The following is a 15595-nucleotide window of genomic DNA, read 5'->3' as shown; positions in this document are numbered from 1 at the left end:
TTAACCCTAACACTAACCCTAAAGTTTTTGAAACCTGAGTACAGTACTGGCGGATTTTCCGCATGAGAAAGGTGGGCAAGGACCAATGTTTGTGCAGTGCCGTACTCCTCCTGGTATGCCTTTTGCAGCCGCAATGTCTCTGGACCTGTAGGCTTTGTGGATCTTTGAACCCTAACCCTAACCCTAACCCTAAACTTTTTGGAAGTCTAATCCTGTGGCTCATGTCTCTACCACCATGGGTGTTCCTCCTGAAAGGTTTTGTAAGGACTAATGTTGGTGAATTGTAGTACTCATCTTGGTATGCCTTTTGCAGCCCCAGTGTCTCTGGACCTGTAGGCTTTGTGGCTTTTTGAAGCCTAAGAAAAGCCCTAACCCCTAACCCCTAATACTGAGGCTTATGTCTTCACCATCATGGGAGTTCCTCATGAGAAAGTTGTTAAAGGACCGATGTTGGTGCAGTGCTGTACTCATCTTGGTATGCCTTTTGCAGCCCCAGTGTCTCTGGACCTGTAGGCTTTGTAGCTCTTTCAACCCTAAGCCTTTCCTGAATGGCACAGGATAATATTGCGTACGCCCCCAGCAGCTTGGGTGTCCCACATGAACAAGTGGTGTAAGGTGCAATGTTTTTGCAGTGCCGTACTCCTCTTGGCATGTGTTTTGCAGCCCCAGGATCTCTGGACCTTTAGGCTTTCTGCATCTTTGAACTTAACCCTAACACTAACCCTAAAGTTTTTGAAACCTGAGTACAGTACTGGCGGATTTTCCGCATGAGAAAGGTGGGCAAGGACCAATGTTTGTGCAGTGCCGTACTCCTTCTGGTATGCCTTTTGCAGCCGCAATGTCTCTGGACCTGTAGGCTTTGTGGATCTTTGAACCCTAACCCTAACCCTAACCCTAAACTTTTTGGAAGTCTAATCCTGTGGCTCATGTCTCTACCACCATGGGTGTTCCTCCTGAAAGGTTTTGTAAGGACTAATGTTGGTGAATTGTAGTACTCATCTTGGTATGCCTTTTGCAGCCCCAGTGTCTCTGGACCTGTAGGCTTTGTGGCTTTTTGAAGCCTAAGCCAAGCCCTAACCCCTAACCCCTAATACTGAGGCTTATGTCTTCACCACCATGGGAGTTCCTCATGAGAAAGTTGTTAAAGGACCGATGTTGGTGCAGTGCTGTACTCATCTTGGTATGCCTTTTGCAGCCCCAGTGTCTCTGGACCTGTAGGCTTTGTTGCTCTTTCAACCCTAAGCCTGTCCTGAATGGCACAGGATAATATTGCGTACGCCCCCAGCAGCTTGGGTGTCCCATATGAACAAGTGGTGTAAGGTGCAATGTTTTTGCAGTGCCGTACTGCTCTTGGCATGTGTTTTGCAGCCCCGGGATCTCTGGACCTTTAAGCTTTGTGCATCTTTGAACTTAACCCTAACTCTAACCCTAAAGTTTTGGAAACCTGAGTACAGTACTGGCGGATTTTCCGCATGAGAAAGGTGCGCAAGGACCAATGTTTGTGCAGTGCCGTACTCCTCCTGGTATGCCTTTTGCAGCCCCAGTGTCTCTGGACCTGTAGGCTTTGTGGATCTTTGAACCCTAACCCTAACCCTAAACTTTTAGAAAGTCTAATCCTGTGGCTCATGTCTCTACCACCATGGGTGTTCCTCATGAAAGGTTTTGTAAGGACTACTGTTGGTGAATTGTAGTACTCATCTTGGTATGCCTTTTGCAGCCCCAGTGTCTCTGGACCTGTAGGCTTTGTGGCTTTTTGAAGCCTAAGCCAAGCCCTAACCCCTAACCCCTAATACTGAGGCTTATGTCTTCACCACCATGGCAGTTCCTCATGAGAAAGTTGTTAAAGGACCGATGTTGGTGCAGTGCTGTACTCATCTTGGTATGCCTTTTGCAGCCCCAGTGTCTCTGGACCTGTAGGCTTTGTAGCTCTTTCAACGCTAAGCCTGTCCTGAATGGCACATGCTAATATTGCGTACGCCCCCAGCAGCTTGGGTGTCCCACATGAACAAGTGGTGTAAGGTGCAATGTTTTTGCAGTGCCGTACTCCTCTTGGCATGTGTTTTGCAGCCCCAGGATCTCTGGACCTTTAGGCTTTGTGCCTCTTTGAACTTAACCCTAACTCTAACCCTAAAGTTTTTGAAACCTGAGTAGAGTACTGGCGGATTTTCCGCATGAGAAAGGTGCGCAAGGACCAATGTTTGTGCAGTGCCGTACTCCTCCTGGTATGCCTTTTGCAGCCGCAATGTCTCTGGACCTGTAGGCTTTGTGGATCTTTGAACCCTAACCCTAACCCTAAACTTTTTGCAAGTCTAATCCTGTGGCTCATGTCTCTACCACCATGGGTGTTCCTCCTGAAAGGTTTTGTAAGGACTAATGTTGGTGAATTGTAGTACTCATCTTGGTATGCCTTTTGCAGCCCCAGTGTCTCTGGACCTGTAGGCTTTGTGGCTTTTTGAAGCCTAAGCCAAGCCCTAACCCCTAACCCCTAATACTGAGGCTTATGTCTTCACCACCATGGGAGTTCCTCATGAGAAAGTTGTTAAAGGACCGATGTTGGTGCAGTGCTGTACTCATCTTGGTATGCCTTTTGCAGCCCCAGTGTCTCTGGACCTGTAGGCTTTGTAGCTCTTTCAACCCTAAGCCTGTCCTGAATGGCACAGGATAATATTACGTACGCCCCCAGCAGCTTGGGTGTCCCACATGAACAAGTGGTGTAAGGTGCAATGTTTTTGCAGTGCCGTACTGCTCTTGGCATGTGTTTTGCAGCCCCGGGATCTCTGGACCTTTAAGCTTTGTGCATCTTTGAACTTAACCCTAACTGTAACCCTAAAGTTTTGGAAACCTGAGTAGAGTACTGGCGGATTTTCCGCATGAGAAAGGTGCGCAAGGACCAATGTTTGTGCAGTGCCGTACTCCTCCTGGTATGCCTTTTGCAGCCCCAGTGTCTCTGGACCTGTAGGCTTTGTGGATCTTTGAACCCTAACCCTAACCCTAAACTTTTTGCAAGTCTAATCCTGTGGCTCATGTCTCTACCACCATGGGTGTTCCTCATGAAAGGTTTTGTAAGGACTAATGTTGGTGAATTGTAGTACTCATCTTGGTATGCCTTTTGCAGCCCCAGTGTCTCTGGACCTGTAGGCTTTGTGGCTTTTTGAAGCCTAAGCCAAGCCCTAACCCCTAACCCCTAATACTGAGGCTTATGTCTTCACCACCATGGGAGTTCCTCATGAGAAAGTTGTTAAAGGACCGATGTTGGTGCAGTGCTGTACTCATCTTGGTATGCCTTTTGCAGCCCCAGTGTCTCTGGACCTGTAGGCTTTGTAGCTCTTTCAACGCTAACCCTGTCCTGAATGGCACAGGATAATATTGCGTACGCCCCCAGCAGCTTGGGTGTCCCACATGAACAAGTGGTGTAAGGTGCAATGTTTTTGCAGTGCCGTACTCCTCTTGGCATGTGTTTTGCAGCCCCAGGATCTCTGGACCTTTAGGCTTTGTGCATCTTTGAACTTAACCCTAACTCTAACCCTAAAGTTTTTGAAACCTGAGTACAGTCCTGGCGGATTTTCCGCATGAGAAAGGTGCGCAAGGACCAATGTTTGTGCAGTGCCGTACTCCTCCTGGTATGCCTTTTGCAGCCGCAATGTCTCTGGACCTGTAGGCTTTGTGGATCTTTGAACCCTAACCCTAACCCTAACCCTAAACTTTTTGCAAGTCTAATCCTGTGGCTCATGTCTCTACCACCATGGGTGTTCCTCCTGAAAGGTTTTGTAAGGACTAATGTTGGTGAATTGTAGTACTCATCTTGGTATGCCTTTGGCAGCCCCAGTGTCTCTGGACCTGTAGGCTTTGTGGCTTTTTGAAGCCTAAGCCAAGCCCTAACCCCTAACCCCTAATACTGAGGCTTATGTCTTCACCACCATGGCAGTTCCTCATGAGAAAGTTGTTAAAGGACCGATGTTGGTGCAGTGCTGTACTCATCTTGGTATGCCTTTTGCAGCCCCAGTGTCTCTGGACCTGTAGGCTTTGTAGCTCTTTCATCCCTAACCCTGTCCTGAATGGCACAGGATAATATTGCGTACGCCCCCAGCAGCTTGGGTGTCCCACATGAACAAGTGGTGTAAGGTGCAATGTTTTTGCAGTGCCGTACTCCTCTTGGCATGTGTTTTGCAGCCCCGGGATCTCTGGACCTTTAGGCTTTCTGCATCTTTGAACTTAACCCTAACTCTAACCCTAAAGTTTTGGAAACCTGAGTACAGTACTGGCGGATTTTCCGCATGAGAAAGGTGCGCAAGGACCAATGTTTGTGCAGTGCCGTACTCCTCCTGGTATGCCTTTTGCAGCCGCAATGTCTCTGGACCTGTAGGCTTTGTGGATCGTTGAACCCTAACCCTAACCCTAAACTTTTTGAAAGTCTAATCCTGTGGCTCATGTCTCTACCACCATGGGTGTTCCTCATGAAAGGTTTTGTAAGGACTACTGTTGGTGAATTGTAGTACTCATCTTGGTATGCCTTTTGCAGCCCCAGTGTCTCTGGACCTGTAGGCTTTGTGGCTTTTTGAAGCCTAAGCCAAGCCCTAACCCCTAACCCCTAATACTGAGGCTTATGTCTTCACCACCATGGGAGTTCCTCATGAGAAAGTTGTTAAAGGACCGATGTTGGTGCAGTGCTGTACTCATCTTGGTATGCCTTTTGCAGCCCCAGTGTCTCTGGACCTGTAGGCTTTGTAGCTCTTTCAACCCTAAGCCTGTCCTGAATGGCACAGGATAATATTGCGTACGCCCCCAGCAGCTTGGGTGTCCCACATGAACAAGTGGTGTAAGGTGCAATGTTTTTGCAGTGCCGTACTCCTCTTGGCATGTGTTTTGCAGCCCCAGGATCTCTGGACCTTTAGGCTTTGTGCCTCTTTGAACTTAACCCTAACTCTAACCCTAAAGTTTTTGAAACCTGAGTACAGTACTGGCGGATTTTCCGCATGAGAAAGGTGCGCAAGGACCAATGTTTGTGCAGTGCCGTACTCCTCCTGGTATGCCTTTTGCAGCCCCAGTGTCTCTGGACCTGTAGGCTTTGTGGATCTTTGAACCTTAACCCTAACCCTAAACTTTTTGAAAGTCTAATCCTGTGGCTCATGTCTCTACCACCATGGGTGTTCCTCATGAAAGGTTTTGTAAGGACTACTGTTGGTGAATTGTAGTACTCATCTTGGTATGCCTTTTGCAGCCCCAGTGTCTCTGGACCTGTAGGCTTTGTGGCTTTTTGAAGCCTAAGCCAAGCCCTAACCCCTAACCCCTAATACTGAGGCTTATGTCTTCACCACCATGGGAGTTCCTCATGAGAAAGTTGTTAAAGGACCGATGTTGGTGCAGTGCTGTACTCATCTTGGTATGCCTTTTGCAGCCCCAGTGTCTCTGGACCTGTAGGCTTTGTAGCTCTTTCAACCCTAAGCCTGTCCTGAATGGCACAGGATAATATTGCGTACGCCCCCAGCAGCTTGGGTGTCCCACATGAACAAGTGGTGTAAGGTGCAATGTTTTTGCAGTGCCGTACTCCTCTTGGCATGTGTTTTGCAGCCCCAGGATCTCTGGACCTTTAGGCTTTGTGCATATTTGAACTTAACCCTAACTCTAACCCTAAAGTTTTTGAAACCTGAGTACAGTACTGGCGGATTTTCCGCATGAGAAAGGTGCGCAAGGACCAATGTTTGTGCAGTGCCGTACTCCTCCTGGTATGCCTTTTGCAGCCGCAATGTCTCTGGACCTGTAGGCTTTGTGGATCTTTGAACCCTAACCCTAACCCTAAACTTTTTGCAAGTCTAATCCTGTGGCTCATGTCTCTACCACCATGGGTTTTCCTCATGAATGGTTTTGTAAGGACTACTGTTGGTGAATTGTAGTACTCATCTTGGTATGCCTTTTGCAGCCCCAGTGTCTCTGGACCTGTAGGCTTTGTGGCTTTTTGAAGCCTAAGCCAAGCCCTAACCCCTAACCCCTAATACTGAGGCTTATGTCTTCACCACCATGGGAGTTCCTCATGAGAAAGTTGTTAAAGGACCGATGTTGGTGCAGTGCTGTACTCATCTTGGTATGCCTTTTGCAGCCCCAGTGTCTCTGGACCTGTAGGCTTTGTAGCTCTTTCAACCCTAAGCCTGTCCTGAATGGCACAGGATAATATTGCGTACGCCCCCAGCAGCTTGGGTGTCCCACATGAACAAGTGGTGTAAGGTGCAATGTTTTTGCAGTGCCGTACTGCTCTTGGCATGTGTTTTGCAGCCCCGGGATCTCTGGACCTTTAAGCTTTGTGCATCTTTGAACATAACCCTAACTCTAACCCTAAAGTTTTGGAAACCTGAGTACAGTACTGGCGGATTTTCCGCATGAGAAAGGTGCGCAAGGACCAATGTTTGTGCAGTGCCGTACTCCTCCTGGTATGCCTTTTGCAGCCGCAATGTCTCTGGACCTGTAGGCTTTGTGGATCTTTGAACCCTAACCCTAACCCTAAACTTTTTGAAAGTCTAATCCTGTGGCTCATGTCTCTACCACCATGGGTGTTCCTCCTGAAAGGTTTTGTAAGGACTACTGTTGGTGAATTGTAGTACTCATCTTGGTATGCCTTTTGCAGCCCCAGTGTCTCTGGACCTGTAGGCTTTGTGGCTTTTTGAAGCCTAAGCCAAGCCCTAACCCCTAACCCCTAATACTGAGGCTTATGTCTTCACCACCATGGGAGTTCCTCATGAGAAAGTTGTTAAAGGACCGATGTTGGTGCAGTGCTGTACTCATCTTGGTATGCCTTTTGCAGCCCCAGTGTCTCTGGACCTGTAGGCTTTGTAGCTCTTTCAACCCTAAGCCTGTCCTGAATGGCACAGGATAATATTGCGTACGCCCCCAGCAGCTTGGGTGTCCCACATGAACAAGTGGTGTAAGGTGCAATGTTTTTGCAGTGCCGTACTCCTCTTGGCATGTGTTTTGCAGCCCCGGGATCTCTGGACCTTTAGGCTTTGTGCATCTTTGAACTTAACCCTAACTCTAACCCTAAAGTTTTTGAAACCTGAGTACAGTACTGGCGGATTTTCCGCATGAGAAAGGTGCGCAAGGACCAATGTTTGTGCAGTGCCGTACTCCTCCTGGTATGCCTTTTGCAGCCGCAATGTCTCTGGACCTGTAGGCTTTGTGGATCTTTGAACCCTAACCCTAACCCTAACCCTAAACTTTTTGGAAGTCTAATCCTGTGGCTCATGTCTCTACCACCATGGGTGTTCCTCATGAAAGGTTTTGTAAGGACTAATGTTGGTGAATTGTAGTACTCATCTTGGTATGCCTTTTGCAGCCCCAGTGTCTCTGGACCTGTAGGCTTTGTGGCTTTTTGAAGCCTAAGCCAAGCCCTAACCCCTAACCCCTAATACTGAGGCTTATGTCTTCACCACCATGGGAGTTCCTCATGAGAAAGTTGTTAAAGGACCGATGTTGGTGCAGTGCTGTACTCATCTTGGTATGCCTTTTGCAGCCCCAGTGTCTCTGAACCTGTAGGCTTTGTAGCTCTTTCAACCCTAAGCCTGTCCTGAATGGCACAGGATAATATTGCGTACGCCCCCAGCAGCTTGGGTGTCCCACATGAACAAGTGGTGTAAGGTGCAATGTTTTTGCAGTGCCGTACTGCTCTTGGCATGTGTTTTGCAGCCCCAGGATCTCTGGACCTTTAGGCTTTGTGCATCTTTGAACTTAACGCTAACACTAACCCTAAAGTTTTTGAAACCTGAGTACAGTACTGGCGGATTTTCCGCATGAGAAAGGTGCGCAAGGACCAATGTTTGTGCAGTGCCGTACTCCTCCTGGTATGCCTTTTGCAGCCGCAATGTCTCTGGACCTGTAGGCTTTGTGGATCTTTGAACCCTAACCCTAACCCTAACGCTAAACTTTTTGCAAGTCTAATCCTGTGGCTCATGTCTCTACCACCATGGGTGTTCCTCCTGAAAGGTTTTGTAAGGACTAATGTTGGTGAATTGTAGTACTCATCTTGGTATGCCTTTTGCAGCCCCAGTGTCTCTGGACCTGTAGGCTTTGTGGCTTTTTGAAGCCTAAGCCAAGCCCTAACCCCTAACCCCTAATACTGAGGCTTATGTCTTCACCACCATGGGAGTTCCTCATGAGAAAGTTGTTAAAGGACCGATGTTGGTGCAGTGCTGTACTCATCTTGGTATGCCTTTTGCAGCCCCAGTGTCTCTGGACCTGTAGGCTTTGTAGCTCTTTCAACCCTAAGCCTGTCCTGAATGGCACAGGATAATATTACGTACGCCCCCAGCAGCTTGGGTGTCCCACATGAACAAGTGGTGTAAGGTGCAAAGTTTTTGCAGTGCCGTACTGCTCTTGGCATGTGTTTTGCAGCCCCGGGATCTCTGGACCTTTAAGCTTTGTGCATCTTTGAACTTAACCCTAAATCTAACCCTAAAGTTTTTGAAACCTGAGTACAGTACTGGCGGATTTTCCGCATGAGAAAGGTGCGCAAGGACCAATGTTTGTGCAGTGCCGTACTCCTCCTGGTATGCCTTTTGCAGCCGCAATGTCTCTGGACCTGTAGGCTTTGTGGATCTTTGAACCCTAACCCTAACCCTAACCCTAAACTTTTTGAAAGTCTAATCCTGTGGCTCATGTCTCTACCACCATGGGTGTTCCTCCTGAAAGGTTTTGTAAGGACTAATGTTGGTGAATTGTAGTACTCATCTTGGTATGCCTTTTGCAGCCCCAGTGTCTCTGGACCTGTAGGCTTTGTGGCTTTTTGAAGCCTAAGCCAAGCCCTAACCCCTAACACCTAATACTGAGGCTTATGTCTTCACCACCATGGGAGTTCCTCATGAGAAAGTTGTTAAAGGACCGATGTTGGTGCAGTGCTGTACTCATCTTGGTATGCCTTTTGCAGCCCCAGTGTCTCTGGACCTGTAGGCTTTGTAGCTCTTTCAACCCTAAGCCTGTCCTGAATGGCACAGGATAATATTGCGTACGCCCTCAGCAGCTTGGGTGTCCCACATGAACAAGTGGTGTAAGGTGCAATGTTTTTGCAGTGCCGTACTGCTCTTGGCATGTGTTTTGCAGCCCCAGGATCTCTGGACCTTTAGGCTTTGTGCATCTTTGAACTTAACCCTAACACTAACCCTAAAGTTTTGGAAACCTGAGTAGAGTACTGGCGGATTTTCCGCATGAGAAAGGTGCGCAAGGACCAATGTTTGTGCAGTGCCGTACTCCTCCTGGTATGCCTTTTGCAGCCCCAGTTTCTCTGGACCTGTAGGCTTTGTGGATCTTTGAACCCTAACCCTAACCCTAAACTTTTTGAAAGTCTAATCCTGTGGCTCATGTCTCTACCACCATGGGTGTTCCTCATGAAAGGTTTTGTAAGGACTACTGTTGGTGAATTGTAGTACTCATCTTGGTATGCCTTTTGCAGCCCCAGTGTCTCTGGACCTGTAGGCTTTGTGGCTTTTTGAAGCCTAAGCCAAGCCCTAACCCCTAACCCCTAATACTGAGGCTTATGTCTTCACCACCATGGGAGTTCCTCATGAGAAAGTTGTTAAAGGACCGATGTTGGTGCAGTGCTGTACTCATCTTGGTATGCCTTTTTCAGCCCCAGTGTCTCTGGACCTGTAGGCTTTGTAGCTCTTTCAACCCTAAGCCTGTCCTGAATGGCACAGGATAATATTGCGTACGCCCCCAGCAGCTTGGGTGTCCCACATGAACAAGTGGTGTAAGGTGCAATGTTTTTGCAGTGCCGTACTCCTCTTGGCATGTGTTTTGCAGCCCCAGGATCTCTGGACCTTTAGGCTTTGTGCATCTTTGAACTTAACCCTAACTCTAACCCTAAAGTTTTTGAAACCTGAGTACAGTACTGGCGGATTTTCCGCATGAGAAAGGTGCGCAAGGACCAATGTTTGTGCAGTGCCGTACTCCTCCTGGTATGCCTTTTGCAGCCGCAATGTCTCTGGACCTGTAGGCTTTGTGGATCTTTGAACCCTAACCCTAACCCTAAACTTTTTGCAAGTCTAATCCTGTGGCTCATGTCTCTACCACCATGGGTGTTCCTCATGAAAGGTTTTGTAAGGACTAATGTTGGTGAATTGTAGTACTCATCTTGGTATGCCTTTTGCAGCCCCAGTGTCTCTGGACCTGTAGGCTTTGTGGCTTTTTGAAGCCTAAGCCAAGCCCTAACCCCTAACCCCTAATACTGAGGCTTATGTCTTCACCACCATGGGAGTTCCTCATGAGAAAGTTGTTAAAGGACCGATGTTGGTGCAGTGCTGTACTCATCTTGGTATGCCTTTTGCAGCCCCAGTGTCTCTGAACCTGTAGGCTTTGTAGCTCTTTCAACCCTAAGCCTGTCCTGAATGGCACAGGATAATATTGCGTACGCCCCCAGCAGCTTGGGTGTCCCACATGAACAAGTGGTGTAAGGTGCAATGTTTTTGCAGTGCCGTACTGCTCTTGGCATGTGTTTTGCAGCCCCAGGATCTCTGGACCTTTAGGCTTTGTGCATCTTTGAACTTAACGCTAACACTAACCCTAAAGTTTTTGAAACCTGAGTACAGTACTGGCGGATTTTCCGCATGAGAAAGGTGCGCAAGGACCAATGTTTGTGCAGTGCCGTACTCCTCCTGGTATGCCTTTTGCAGCCGCAATGTCTCTGGACCTGTAGGCTTTGTGGATCTTTGAACCCTAACCCTAACCCTAACCCTAAACTTTTTGCAAGTCTAATCCTGTGGCTCATGTCTCTACCACCATGGGTGTTCCTCCTGAAAGGTTTTGTAAGGACTAATGTTGGTGAATTGTAGTACTCATCTTGGTATGCCTTTTGCAGCCCCAGTGTCTCTGGACCTGTAGGCTTTGTGGCTTTTTGAAGCCTAAGCCAAGCCCTAACCCCTAACCCCTAATACTGAGGCTTATGTCTTCACCACCATGGGAGTTCCTCATGAGAAAGTTGTTAAAGGACCGATGTTGGTGCAGTGCTGTACTCATCTTGGTATGCCTTTTGCAGCCCCAGTGTCTCTGGACCTGTAGGCTTTGTAGCTCTTTCAACCCTAAGCCTGTCCTGAATGGCACAGGATAATATTACGTACGCCCCCAGCAGCTTGGGTGTCCCACATGAACAAGTGGTGTAAGGTGCAATGTTTTTGCAGTGCCGTACTCCTCTTGGCATGTGTTTTGCAGCCCCGGGATCTCTGGACCTTTAGGCTTTGTGCATCTTTGAACTTAACCCTAACTCTAACCCTAAAGTTTTTGAAACCTGAGTACAGTACTGGCGGATTTTCCGCATGAGAAAGGTGCGCAAGGACCAATGTTTGTGCAGTGCCGTACTCCTCCTGGTATGCCTTTTGCAGCCGCAATGTCTCTGGACCTGTAGGCTTTGTGGATCTTTGAACCCTAACCCTAACCCTAACCCTAAACTTTTTGCAAGTCTAATCCTGTGGCTCATGTCTCTACCACCATGGGTGTTCCTCATGAAAGGTTTTGTAAGGACTAATGTTGGTGAATTGTAGTACTCATCTTGGTATGCCTTTCGCAGCCCCAGTGTCTCTGGACCTGTAGGCTTTGTGGCTTTTTGAAGCCTAAGCCAAGCCCTAACCCCTAACCCCTAATACTGAGGCTTATGTCTTCACCACCATGGGAGTTCCTCATGAGAAAGTTGTTAAAGGACCGATGTTGGTGCAGTGCTGTACTCATCTTGGTATGCCTTTTGCAGCCCCAGTGTCTCTGGACCTGTAGGCTTTGTAGCTCTTTCAACCCTAAGCCTGTCCTGAATGGCACAGGATAATATTGCGTACGCCCCCAGCAGCTTGGGTGTCCCACATGAACAAGTGGTGTAAGGTGCAATGTTTTTGCAGTGCCGTACTGCTCTTGGCATGTGTTTTGCAGCCCCAGGATCTCTGGACCTTTAAGCTTTGTGCATCTTTGAACTTAACCCTAACACTAACCCTAAAGTTTTTGAAACCTGAGTAGAGTACTGGCGGATTTTCCGCATGAGAAAGGTGCGCAAGGACCAGTGTTTGTGCAGTGCCGTACTCCTCCTGGTATGCCTTTTGCAGCCGCAATGTCTCTGGACCTGTAGGCTTTGTGGATCTTTGAACCCTAACCCTAACCCTAAACTTTTTGGAAGTCTAATCCTGTGGCTCATGTCTCTACCACCATGGGTGTTCCTCATGAAAGGTTTTGTAAGGACTAATGTTGGTGAATTGTAGTACTCATCTTGGTATGCCTTTGGCAGCCCCAGTGTCTCTGGACCTGTAGGCTTTGTGGCTTTTTGAAGCCTAAGCCAAGCCCTAACCCCTAACCCCTAATACTGAGGCTTCTGTCTTCACCACCATGGGAGTTCCTCATGAGAAAGTTGTTAAAGGACCGATGTTGGTGCAGTGCTGTACTCATCTTGGTATGCCTTTTGCAGCCCCAGTGTCTCTGGACCTGTAGGCTTTGTAGCTCTTTCAACCCTAAGCCTGTCCTGAATGGCACAGGATAATATTGCGTACGCCCCCAGCAGCTTGGGTGTCCCACATGAACAAGTGGTGTAAGGTGCAATGTTTTTGCAGTGCCGTACTGCTCTTGGCATGTGTTTTGCAGCCCCAGGATCTCTGGACCTTTAAGCTTTGTGCATCTTTGAACTTAACCCTAACTCTAACCCTAAAGTTTTTGAAACCTGAGTACAGTACTGGCGGATTTTCCGCATGAGAAAGGTGCGCAAGGACCAATGTTTGTGCAGTGCCGTACTCCTCCTGGTATGCCTTTTGCAGCCGCAATGTCTCTGGACCTGTAGGCTTTGTGGATCTTTGAACCCTAACCCTAACCCTAACCCTAAACTTTTTGCAAGTCTAATCCTGTGGCTCATGTCTCTACCACCATGGGTGTTCCTCCTGAAAGGTTTTGTAAGGACTAATGTTGGTGAATTGTAGTACTCATCTTGGTATGCCTTTTGCAGCCCCAGTGTCTCTGGACCTGTAGGCTTTGTGGCTTTTTGAAGCCTAAGCCAAGCCCTAACCCCTAACCCCTAATACTGAGGCTTATGTCTTCACCACCATGGGAGTTCCTCATGAGAAAGTTGTTAAAGGACCGATGTTGGTGCAGTGCTGTATTCATCTTGGTATGCCTTTTGCAGCCCCAGTGTCTCTGGACCTGTAGGCTTTGTAGCTCTTTCAACCCTAAGCCTGTCCTGAATGGCACAGGATAATATTACGTAAGCCCCCAGCAGCTTGGGTGTCCCACATGAACAAGTGGTGTAAGGTGCAATGTTTTTGCAGTGCCGTACTGCTCTTGGCATGTGTTTTGCAGCCCCGGGATCTCTGGACCTTTAAGCTTTGTGCATCTTTGAACTTAACCCTAACACTAACCCTAAAGATTTTGAAACCTGAGTACAGTACTGGCGGATTTTCCGCATGAGAAAGGTGCGCAAGGACCAATGTTTGTGCAGTGCCGTACTCCTCCTGGTATGCCTTTTGCAGCCGCAATGTCTCTGGACCTGTAGGCTTTGTGGATCTTTGAACCCTAACCCTAACCCTAACCCTAAACTTTTTGCAAGTCTAATCCTGTGGCTCATGTCTCTACCACCATGGGTGTTCCTCATGAAAGGTTTTGTAAGGACTAATGTTGGTGAATTGTAGTACTCATCTTGGTATGCCTTTCGCAGCCCCAGTGTCTCTGGACCTGTAGGCTTTGTGGCTTTTTGAAGCCTAAGCCAAGCCCTAACCCCTAACCCCTAATACTGAGGCTTATGTCTTCACCACCATGGCAGTTCCTCATGAGAAAGTTGTTAAAGGACCTATGTTGGTGCAGTGCTCTACTCATCTTGGTATGCCTTTTGCAGCCCCAGTGTCTCTGGACCTGTAGGTTTTGTAGCTCTTTCAACCCTAAGCCTGTCCTGAATGGCACAGGATAATATTGCGTACGCCCCCAGCAGCTTGGGTGTCCCACATGAACAAGTGGTGTAAGGTGCAATGTTTTTGCAGTGCCGTACTGCTCTTGGCATGTGTTTTGCAGCCCCAGGATCTCTGGACCTTTAGGCTTTGTGCATCTTTGAACTTAACCCTAACACTAACCCTAAAGTTTTTGAAACCTGAGTACAGTACTGGCGGATTTTCCGCATGAGAAAGGTGCGCAAGGACCAATGTTTGTGCAGTGCCGTACTCCTCCTGGTATGCCTTTTGCAGCCGCAATGTCTCTGGACCTGTAGGCTTTGTGGATCTTTGAACCCTAACCCTAACCCTAAACTTTTTGCAAGTCTAATCCTGTGGCTCATGTCTCTACCACCATGGGTGTTCCTCCTGAAAGGTTTTGTAAGGACTAATGTTGGTGAATTGTAGTACTCATCTTGGTATGCCTTTCGCAGCCCCAGTGTCTCTGGACCTGTAGGCTTTGTGGCTTTTTGAAGCCTAAGCCAAGCCCTAACCCCTAACCCCTAATACTGAGGCTTATGTCTTCACCACCATGGCAGTTCCTCATGAGAAAGTTGTTAAAGGACCGATGTTGGTGCAGTGCTGTATTCATCTTTGTATGCCTTTTGCAGCCCCAGTGTCTCTGGACCTGTAGGCTTTGTAGCTCTTTCAACCCTAAGCCTGTCCTGAATGGCACAGGATAATATTACGTACGCCCCCAGCAGCTTGGGTGTCCCACATGAACAAGTGGTGTAAGGTGTAATGTTTTTGCAGTGCCGTACTCCTCTTGGCATGTGTTTTGCAGCCCCAGGATCTCTGGACCTTTAAGCTTTGTGCATCTTTGAACTTAACCCTAACTCTAACCCTAAGGTTTTTGAAACCTGAGTACAGTACTGGCGGATTTTCCGCATGAGAAAGGTGCGCAAGGACCAATGTTTGTGCAGTGCCGTACTCCTCCTGGTATGCCTTTTGCAGCCGCAATGTCTCTGGACCTGTAGGCTTTGTGGATCTTTGAACCCTAACCCTAACCCTAACCCTAAACTTTTTGCAAGTCTAATCCTGTGGCTCATGTCTCTACCACCATGGGTGTTCCTCCTGAAAGGTTTTGTAAGGACTAATGTTGGTGAATTGTAGTACTCATCTTGGTATGCCTTTGGCAGCCCCAGTGTCTCTGGACCTGTAGGCTTTGTGGCTTTTTGAAGCCTAAGCCAAGCCCTAACCCCTAATATTGAGGCTTATGTCTTCACCACCATGGGAGTTCCTGATGAGAAAGTTGTTAAAGGACCTATGTTGGTGCAGTGCTGTACTCATCTTGGTATGCCTTTTGCAGCCCCAGTGTCTCTGGACCTGTAGGCTTTGTAGCTCTTTCAACCCTAAGCCTGTCCTGAATGGCACAGGATAATATTACGTACGCCCCCAGCAGCTTGGGTGTCCCACATGAACAAGTGGTGTAAGGTGCAATGTTTTTGCAGTGCCGTACTGCTCTTGGCATGTGTTTTGCAGCCCCAGGATCTCTGGACCTTTAAGCTTTGTGCATCTTTGAACTTAACCCTAACACTAACCCTAAAGTTTTTGAAACCTGAGTACAGTACTGGCGGATTTTCCGCATGAGAAAGGTGCGCAAGGACCAATGTTTGTGCAGTGCCGTACTCCTCCTGGTATGCCTTTTGCAGCCGCAATGTCTCTGGACCTGTAGGCTTTGT

The sequence above is a fragment of the Psittacula echo genome (assembly GCF_963264785.1).
Source record: "Psittacula echo genome assembly, chromosome: 6".
NCBI lineage: Eukaryota > Metazoa > Chordata > Aves > Psittaciformes > Psittacidae > Psittacula > Psittacula echo.
This window is presented reverse-complemented; position numbering follows the sequence as displayed.